This window comes from Equus caballus, chromosome 9 (genome assembly GCF_041296265.1).
Source record: "Equus caballus isolate H_3958 breed thoroughbred chromosome 9, TB-T2T, whole genome shotgun sequence".
Taxonomy (NCBI): Eukaryota; Metazoa; Chordata; class Mammalia; order Perissodactyla; family Equidae; genus Equus; species Equus caballus.
The window spans coordinates 10,101,095-10,109,036 of record NC_091692.1 but is presented as its reverse complement, the minus strand read 5'-3'; the positions used below and the strand labels follow the sequence as shown (position 1 = coordinate 10,109,036).

The 7,942-nt window shown below is 34.7% G+C and overlaps 1 long non-coding RNA gene across 1 annotated transcript in view; it reads right to left on the bottom strand.

Moving 5' to 3' along the window:
* Nucleotides 1-4,809: 4,809 nt before the first annotated feature.
* The window catches only part of LOC106780961 (uncharacterized), a 32,196-nt gene continuing 29,063 nt past the window's right edge, over nucleotides 4,810-7,942 (bottom strand). Inside the window, exons 4-5 of the long non-coding RNA XR_001377422.3 lie at nucleotides 7,551-7,648; nucleotides 4,810-7,446 (exon numbers count right to left, since the gene is read on the bottom strand). This is a non-coding gene — a long non-coding RNA (uncharacterized lncRNA). The remainder of the gene's footprint in view (nucleotides 7,447-7,550; nucleotides 7,649-7,942) is intronic.

The following is a 7,942-nucleotide window of genomic DNA, read 5'->3' as shown; positions in this document are numbered from 1 at the left end:
AAAATTTAGACCCTGGACTTATGAGGTCTTCTCAATATTGGGAAAATATTATGAATATATTTGGTCACAACACTAGCAGCATCATATGACTCTATAGAATGTCCCAGGTACAAAAAAGAAAATGCAGAGAGCTTAAATAATTGCCTGGATACAAGAGGTGAAGCATTCATGACTAATTCGCATCCCTCACAGATGGTTTATCTCAAGACAAAATTTTAAAATGCTTATATACTAATTTAATAAAAACTCAGTGAAGAAAACTGAAATAATTATGTAAATAATCCAAATTCTCATAAAATTCCCACATATCTAAATTATTGGGCAAAATGATTTGTTCTTGCATTGCCTAATAATTTGCTCAGGTCTTTATTTTTTGCAATTACATATATATATGTCCCCAAGTCTATCAACACTAACATACAATGAGTGTTAGAAATTCACATAACAGCATCAAGAAACCGTATGCTATAGCATAGTAAGCTAAGAAATAAATATATGCATACATATATATATATATTCCAAATGATAATGTTCAACTATCAGTGATTTTCCTCTATTAAAAGATACAAAAATATTTCTAATTTTGAGGAGATATTCGTGATAAAACAAGAGCCTCGTCAAAGAATGAGAATATCTTCTCTCAAATAAAAGTTTTACACGAACTGTACATTAAAAACAAATTTTAAATTTGGAACAAGTACCAAAAGATATTTGAACACTTTGATCAATTTTTGATTTTAGAAAGTAGGTATTTGTATGTGTATATGGACATGTGCAAGCAGGAAGCTTTATTCAACAAATGTTTGTACTATTTGCAGACCCATATAAAATATGAATATCTACTTTCAAAAATTAAAAATTGGGGGGCTGGTCCCATGGCCGAGTGGTTAAGTTTGTGCACTCTGCTTCAATGGCCTGGGGTTTGCAGGTTCAGATCCTGGGCATGGACCTATGCACCGCTCATCAAGCCATGCTGAGGTGGAGTCCTGCATAGCAGAACTAGAATGACCTACAACTAGGATATACAACTATGTACTGGTGCTTTGGGGAGGAAAAAACAAGAAGAAGAAAGGAAAAAGGAAGATTGGCAACAGATGTTAGCTCAGGGCCAATCTTCCTCACCAAAAAATAAAAAATCAAAAAAATTAAAAATTCATCAGTGTTCAATCAAATAAAATAAAATAATAAATAATAAAGAGGTTCAATCAAATAGAAAGGACATTTATGGGGCAGAATGCTTTCCTTCTTTCACCTAGGACACCAGTTTTCAACCCTGGCTGCTCATGAGAATTATCTGGGAGTTTCTAAAAGTATGATGCCTTGACCACACTAATTACACCGAATCTCTAAAGGGAGAATCTAACTGGTTTTCAAGTTCTCCAGGTGATTCCACGGTGTGCACGATTCCAGTGTGAGCCCCACTGACTGAGGACAAGTAGGGGATAATGAGATGAAATTTCACTAATTCAATGGGTGGAATCAATGTAAATGGAAGGAGCAGTTAAGTGATCTTTTCCTCTTGACCTAGACACTCAACATACCTTCTATAAAAGTAGTCAGTCCTTGAAAAGCCCTTGCATGACCTTGAGCAAGTCATTTAAACTCCATGTTTCTGTTTCCTCATCTGTGAAATGGGTTTTATCATATAAGGATTAAATGAACTATTACGTGCAAAGAATTTAGGCAAGAGTCCAGCACAATACCACATTAGTACTATATGGGTGTTTATTCACTTTTTTAAATACAAGGAGTATATGCCCTGTGGGGGAGAAAAATAAAGCACAGATATGTAGAGAAAAAAATGTATACAATCCTACCACAAGAGATAATTGCTATTTATATTTAGGGCATATTATTCAGCATAATTTTCATATTTATACATAAAATCATAGTGTCTGTAATCAGACAGACCATTTGGAATCCTGGCTCTGTCCCTTTCTGGTTTTGTGAGCTTAGGCAAGTCACCCAAACTATCAGTGATTTTCTTTGGTATTATATCATTTGACTTTGTTTCTCTATGTGTTGGCACATTTATTCTTGGTTTCCCCAGTCTGGAATGTTAAAGCTCCACATGGGCAGGAAGGACATTGTCTGGTCACCCATGCCTAGCCCCCAGTGCCTGGAAAGGTGTGCCTGGGTATGCATGGGAGTCGTTTGACAAATATTTATTGAGTTGAATGAATGCTTAGGTTAGACAGGCCTTCCTTACTCTCAGAATTATATAATTCTACACCTATAATCTTTTTTCTTTTAAAATCTGTCATCAATTTTTTTTTCCCTCAGTAGTAAGCTGGTTGTTCCAGTATCACTTATTGAATCTAACTGTGGCTATTCCATCTGATTTACCACCTTCATCATATTCTGTATTGTTACATATATTTGGGTCTGTTTCAGGGCCTTCTATTCTATTTGCTGACCCGTTTGACCATAATGTAATTCACTGTATGGTATAATCCCACCTTTTCATTTCAGACAGAGCATGTCCCCCTTATTGCTCTCGTTCTTCAGAACACTACTGCCTATTCTTGCATGTTTCTTGTTTCAGATAACATTTAGAATAATTTCATCAAGTTTAAATATAAATTGTTTCAGTATTTTTGGGAAAAATTAAAACTTGATCCTTACTTTACACCCTACACAAATATTAATTCAAAAATGCATCATAGAGCTACATGTAAGAGCTAAAAACCATGTGCTAGAAGAGAATATAAGAGAAAGCCTTTAGATAGGATACCCAAATCATGAATCATAGAAGAAAAAAATGATAAATCAGGCTTATCAAAATTTGATTTTTGCTCATCAAAAGATAATATTCAGGAAACGAATGAGAAGACAAGCCACAGATTGTGGGAAAATATTTGCAAAACACATATCTGGCCAAGGACTTGTATAAAGAATTCCTAAAGAACTTTACAATTTGATATTAAGAAGATGAACAAAAGGTCAAAAATATATAAGTACTTAAAAAAGAAGATATACAAATAATCAGTAAGCACATGAAAAGACGTTCAACATCTTTGACCATTAGGGAAATGCAAATTAAGTCTATGACAAAATAATATATCACCTCCACTAGAAAGCCTAAAATTAAAAAGACTGTTGGTAAGGATGGAGCAATGGAAATCTCATATATTGCTGGTAGAAATTCAACATCATAGGGTCACTTTGGAAAACAGTTTGGTAGTTTCTTATAAAAGTTAAACGTATATATAGAAGGTCTTGTCTATTAATGTTCATAACAGCATTATTCAGGATAGCCAAAAAATTAAAGCCATCCAAATGTTTGTCAGCTGGTCAACGAATAAGCAGACTATGGTCTATTCAGTCAATGGCATACTACTAAGCAATAAAAGCAATGAATACTGATAAATGCAATGACATGGATGAATCTCAGAATCATTATACTAAGCAAAAGGAGCTAGATGCCGAAGACCACATTCTGCATCATTCTATTCACATGAAATTCTAGAAAAGGTGAAACTATAGCAAGAGAAAGAAGCTATGGAGAGAGGTTTGGGTTGACTGAAAGACGGCATGAGGAAACTTTGGATGGTAATGGATCTGTTCCAAAATTTGATTATGGTGGTGGTTGCACTACTCTGCTTATTTACCAAAAGTCATCAAAATGATTACTGAAACTAGGCAATTTTCTTTTATTAGATTATATTTTAGTTATATCTCAATAAATTGTGGGGGCCGGCCCCATGGCTGAGTGGTTAAGTTCATGCGCTCCACTGTGGTAGCCCAGGGTTTCTCTGGTTCAGATCCTGGGCGTGGACATGGAACCACTTATCAGGCCATGCTGAGGTGGCATTCCATGTGCCACAACTAGAAGGATTCACAACTGAAATGTACAGCTATGTGATGGGGGGATTTGGGGAGAAATAGCAGAAAGAAAGAAAAAACAAGATTGGCAACAGTTGTTAGCTCATGTGCCAATCTTAAAAAAAATAAAAATAAAATAAAAATAAAATAAAAATAAACAAATTGTGAAAGAATTATTTTGATATTTTCCTATAATTTATATACATTGATGAGCTGAAATCTAGGATTATATTACCCAGAAGTAATAGATAGATAGGGAAACATTTTATTGTTTTCTCCATAGAGAGAAGTTTATTCCTTGATATCTTATATTTTGCTTATTATTTGATATGGATTTTATTTTCCATTATATTCTGACTTATCAGAAACTAACTTTTAGTGGTGAAGAAAGATATTTTCCTTTTTTTTTTTTTTTGCTTAGGAAGATTCACCCTGAGCTAACATCCATTGCCAATCTTCCTCTTTTTTTTTTAATGTGAGCCACTGCCACAGCATGACCCTGATGGGTGGTGTAGATCCACAGCTGGGAAACAGGCCTTGGCCGCCAAAGCAGGGTGTGCTGAACTTAACCACTAGGTCACTGAGGTTGTCTCAACACTTTTTCTTTTTATGAAGGAACTTAGATTCTAGCATCACTATAGGTACTGTATATAAGAAAGCTATTGAGTTTATTTGCATCATCAATATAATGAAATCTCTTGTTAATTCTAATGGTTTTTCAGGCGATTCTGTTGAGTTTTTTTCCATTTGGACAAATCACATCATTTGAAGATTTCAGAAATTGCCATTCTCTTTCCAGTATTGTTAGCCCTCATTTCGTTTTCTGATTGCATTACTTAGCATTTCCAGAAAGACAACTAACAGCGATTTGAGCTTCCCTGTCTTATTCTGAACTCTAAATGGAATTACTTTCTATTCCAGCATTAGGCATGATGACAGCTATCAAGACGCCATAAATGTTTACATCAAGTTAAGAAACTATTCTTTTATTTCTTTTTTGCCGAGAGTTTTATTTCTAATATGAATGGATATTCACTTTATCAATTGCGTTTGAATGATCCATCAAAACGATCTTTGATTTTCCTCCTTTGACCTATTAGGAAAATTAATTATACTGATTCCTAATATTAAATCATAGTTGGACTCTCTTTTTCATGTGTTGCTTATTTGCTATTATTTCCTTTAGGATTTGCATCTGTCTTCAGAAGACAAATGGTTCTATTTTTTCGTCACTATCTTTTCTTAGGTTTTGCTAATAATTTCACTGTTATATTTAATATTTATATTAATTGAGAATTGTTCCCTTTTTTCTCTGTTCTATGGAATAGTTAAGAACAGGGTTTACTTTTTTCTTGAAAGTTTTGAATAATTTGACTATAAAACAGTGGCTCATGTGCCTTTTGAAGATAATTCTTTTATAGGATGTTAAATTTCACGTTTATTGATCTATTCAGATTTTTTTTCTTGACTCAGTTTTGAAAATTTATTCTTCCATGAATATCTTATATTTCATCAAGATATTCAAAATTATTATCACTTAATGTTATGTGTGACATTTCCATATACTTAAAAAATCTGCCCTATAACTTTGGTTATATCATAGCTCTTTTTCCCGGTTTTGTATGTTTCCTTTCAATCTCATTCACTTTCTCTCTCTCTCCCATTGATGAGCTTCGTTAGATGTTTCTGTCTTTGCCTTCAAAAAAAAACAAGCAAGCTTTTGGATTTATTAATTTTACTTTTTTGTTTTCATGTCATTTCTACTTATATCTGTAAAGGTATAGGTTACTCCAAATATGCTTCTATGTGGACTAGGATTTGTAGCAGAGGCTACTAATTTCCTACTCAGTATTCAGGCTCACCTTTTTAACTAAATAACAGAATCCTGATATTAAGTTGGACAGCAATATGTTTTGTCTGAAAACTATGTTTTTCTGTCTCGTTTGAAATGCAGTGTGATGATGCCCCTAAACCCTGGCCAATGAAAGGTAAATGGAAGGTGGCAGGTGGGACTTGCAGTTAGGATTTTTAAGGGAGTTGACTTTGTCTTCTCTACTTCCTCCTCCTGGAATGTAGATGTGATGGCCAGAAATCCAGTAGCCACCTTGTGACTTTGAGAATGGAATCAATTTTCAAGATTGTAAAGGAGAGGGATAGGAGAAGGAACTTGGATCTCTAATGTCTTATGAGACCTGCAAACCAGCTTTGGGATGCTTACCTCTGGAATTTTTTTCAAATAAGGGAGAAATAAACTTGCCACTATCATCTTGTTCTCACCGTAACATATTTTCAACATAATAGTCACACTTACTCTTTCAAAGGGAAAATCAGATTATTGTCCTCCTTTGTCCTAGTCATCATTATTTGTCTTATATTCTGTATTGTTGATTACTGGTGATTTTGGTTTGTATGTTAGCTTTGTTAGTAATATCTTTGGGTAGGCCTTAATTTTTAGCCCTTTTCTGTCATTTAGTTTTAGGTACAATGTGCAAATTGCTTGTTATAAAATTTAACTGTTTCAATTTACTGTTTAGTAACAGTCACTTTTATTGAATACTTATTATGTGCACTGTGCCAACCATTTATGCATTTTTTTCTGGCTTTAATCCTTGAAACAGTCATAGATCCTATCATAAGTTATCAGGAATACTCTTTTCTTCTTTTCTTTTTTGAGGAAGATTAGCCCTGAGTTAACCACTGCCAGTCCTCCTCTTTTTGCTGAGGAAGACTGGCCCTGAGCTAACATCCATGCCCATCTTCCTCTACTTTATATGTGGGACGCCTACCACAGCATGGCTTGTCAAGCAGTGCCATGTCCGCACCCAGGATCCAAACCGGCGAACCCTGGGCTGGCCTAGAAGTAGAACGTGTGAACTCAACCGCTGCACCACTGGGCCGGCCCCTAGGAATACACTTATAATCAACTTACAGATGGGGAGACTGAGGCTAAAAGAGATAAAGTGATTTGCCCAAGATAAAGCATCTGGTAACACATGGAGAAAAGATTTGAATCTAGACCTTTTTGGTTGCAAGACTTGCTCTGTTGCCTCAGAGGACCCATGACTTGCACACGTGTATTGTGGAAAATACTGTTTTATTAATATTTATGATTATCTTATGTTATGTGATATTTTCTTCAATAATTTTCTTATCTTCTGCTTTGCTCAGGTTTTCCTTTAACCTCTGCAATAAGATTCACTCCTGAGAGCCTGGATGAGTAGAGACAATCAGAGATTCTTTGGAAGAGCAGAATTAGTCCTTTCTAGGCCAGAACAGCTTGGAATAATAACATTGCTGTCAAGATGTTTATTATTTCACGTAGGAAAAACCAATGAGCCATTCAAGTCTTAGAAAGTGAATTATAAGCAAAATATGAATGGAAGTCTCTAATTATTGTCTAATTTGTGAGCCAGTGATTTAAGGTCAATATTCACTTACCATTAAAATCTGTCTTTTTTCTTCAGGATATGTGCCACACATAATGAAACTAGTGTAGCTTCTTGATTTTGCCCTTCTTAAAAACTTCTTGTAATTAAACGATATTCTCACACTCACACAGTGAGTGCCTAGCCAAAACATTCAATGTATGAGCCGTGAGTTTCCTGGCCTGCATTTCACGACCTGAAAATATGAGAGTAGTACATAAACGGGATAAGGAACACGTAGAACAGATGCTGGGAGATTGAATTTTTAAAATCCTATTGTTTTTGCAAATAGGCACTTACTCACTAGACACAGGTGATTATCAATTTCTGCCAGGGATGTAGAAATAAACGCTGACCTCATTTGTCAATGATCCACTCTGGGGACAGAGAACTGTAACCTTGAAAGCGAACACACATAATTTACATTCTTACATAAATCTGATCAAGAATTACCAAGGAGATGAAAAGTTTCAGCCAAACTCAAGAAACATATATAATGTTACTCTCAATCTTTGGCATCAACAGAATATTTTGCAAAGTATTACTCATGTCCTTCTGCTTTAGAGATTTTAAATAGGCATCTTCTTCTGCATATAATTTTGCTATTGGAGGAAGGAGTCAGAAAAAAATAGAATTAGAAATAGAGAAGAAAACTTATATCAAGATCAGTGTTAGAAAATTGTGAAAGGAAG